This window comes from Egretta garzetta, unplaced genomic scaffold (genome assembly GCF_000687185.1).
Source record: "Egretta garzetta isolate BGI_Z169 unplaced genomic scaffold, ASM68718v1 scaffold43, whole genome shotgun sequence".
NCBI classification, from domain to species: domain Eukaryota; kingdom Metazoa; phylum Chordata; class Aves; order Pelecaniformes; family Ardeidae; genus Egretta; species Egretta garzetta.
In genome coordinates, this window is record NW_009259047.1 from 51112 (window position 1) to 53658 (window position 2547).

Below are 2547 nucleotides of genomic sequence, written 5' to 3' on the forward strand. Positions count from 1 at the left end.
TGCCCATCCAGTCTAAGTCAAATACTACAGGTCACAGAGGAGTCTAGTATGCGTTGCATGTGAATATACATATGAGCAGTACATGAATCACTGAGTAAATATGGCACTTTTACATATTTTCCTGGATGTCATACAGAATTAGGAAACAATCTGCTCTTAGCTGACGCATTTCTGAAATACTGTAACATGGTTTCGGAAAAATACACCCCACAGACTAGACAGTAAGAAGTTTAGAAAAGTCAACAGTGCGGCTACCTGAGTTTGTTTCATTAAGTTTAAGCAATTAACAGTAATGTTGATATTTTATCATTCACTGCGAGCCTGAGGGTGGTCTACCCACACAAGCCATGCCGCCCAACCCTGCTATAGATAAACCAGCACAGCTCTCCAAGCATGTTGCTCAGCAAGATGACCTAGCAGCTCAGCACCTCCAAAGTGCCTTGTCCCACCTCCGTGCCCCGACCCTGGCTGCGGAGTCCCGTCCCCTTGCTACTCCCACCCTTGCATCCACCCAATCCTTTGGAGAGCTGCCCCAGCAGAAAATTAGTCCCTTTTTTTAACTGGCTTAATTTTCTGCTGGCTTTAAAAAGTTCTTTTGTCCTGTGGAGGGATCAGACCAGCACCAGATCAGTAGAGGTACAAGAGAAGCAGCTGGAAGGTGTTGGCAGGAATGGGGAGCGTGGGAGGAGGAGGAGGAGGGAACTGCCCCTCTTTGGTGGCAGTGAGCTGTTAGATCGACTCAGCTGTCTCAGCAGACCAAACCCTTGGAGAAGATACAGTTATTAGCGCGAAAGTGCTTAGACCGGTATAGTTTATCCCTATCTAGAAGGTGAATAAAGATATACCAGCACAAGGCACTTTATACTCATGTAACTGTGTCCACATGAGGGGTTGCACTGGTATAAGTATAATCAGTAACAAACAAAAAACCACATCCCCTAAGTGATGTATGTACAAAAATGGCGTAGAACAAGTCTCCAACCTTCAGTTACGAGGTGCGGATAACTTCCGTTCAGGAAACGGACCACAAACTACACATGAAACAACATCAGACACAAAATAAATTAGGGATTTAAAATGCTACATCTAGGAATATAAAGATTTTTTTTTAAAAAAAAAAACAACTTTAAATGTAATCCCATATTTCAAATCTAAGTAAGAGAACTATACAGCTTCACCGATTACACGGACATTTTAAACAGTTTACATTCATCAGGGACAACAGCACTTTGGTTTACATAATTAGGTTAATATGAGCAATGAAACATTTCCCTCCCTCACATTACATCAAAGTGAAACACAGAATGTACATAATGCCAAGCTGTCCCAATAAGTCAATTCCATACACGAGTAAGAGTAGCTCTCACAATAGCTGCATCAGTTATCGGCCTTTAATGGAATGAAATCAAACCCCTTTAAAAAAAAGCTCACTTTGATTCCTTCATGCCTGATCCATTTTTGATTTGTCACATGGATCTTCTCCAGAACATAGCCAAGCGCAAAAAATAAGCCTGACTTGGTACTGTGGCAAGCCCACATACCAGATTGCATAGCACGCCCTGGATTCATGAGGAAAATCTCATTTTAGTTTGCCTCCCCACTTTTCTAAGTCAGACTCTTAAAACCACAGCACACTTTTGTACCCAGCTCAAGAACTCAGATTAACTGTAGCTCAAGACACGCATCGGCCATTAGGAAACAGCGACCGACCTGACGATCATCAGACAATTATTTTACATGACTTTAAACCATCGGCAACTCAACCTCTGCAATTTAGAAACAGCATTGCCTCCTAGAGAAAGAAGTACTTATTCCTAGATATTCCTGCAAAGCATTTGTCCAGTGCCTGCACCTGACTCAAACGTGTTGTTGGATAGGATGAAGAGATCTCCTCCCAGCAAAATATTTTACTACCATATGGTTATTTTTTATTAGCTTAAATTAGCTTGCGTGCAGCACATGAGTTATCAGGTATCTGCCAAACTTGCCTAAAAGAAAGCAAATGGCTGGATTAAATAAACAACTGAACATGGCTTCAGAGGATAGAGTTCCCAAACTGATGCATAATCATTACAGATTATTACATTATTTTGACAAAGCAGGCTTCCAACTGTATGATTTCTGATTTAATTAGTAGCTGGGAGATGAAAACATAGCCTTCATCCTTGTCCTCTGCTGGTTGAGACTTTTCAGAAGTTAACGTATAAATTAAAAAAAAAAAAAAAATAAAAATCTCATTTTTCCAAATCTGCAAATGTTCCTGTGCCGAGCTTGGTTATGTGATACCCACGCTCAACTAAGGAGCGTATCGGACGCTATTTCCTTGTCAGAAGCTTTACAAGCTAAACATGATTGCACTTTTTCTGGATCCCGTTCCTGCAAGGTGCGAAGCATCCCGGTGGGGAAGAGGACCGAGGGGGGCAGAGGGCACTTTCTCCCTTGCAGGATGGGGTGTTTAGTGGAGGATGGGGATTTTTCAAGGTAGTGTTTCGTCTCGCTGGGTTGACATTTCCAACACAGTGAGATCATTGCACGCCTTCCATTCAA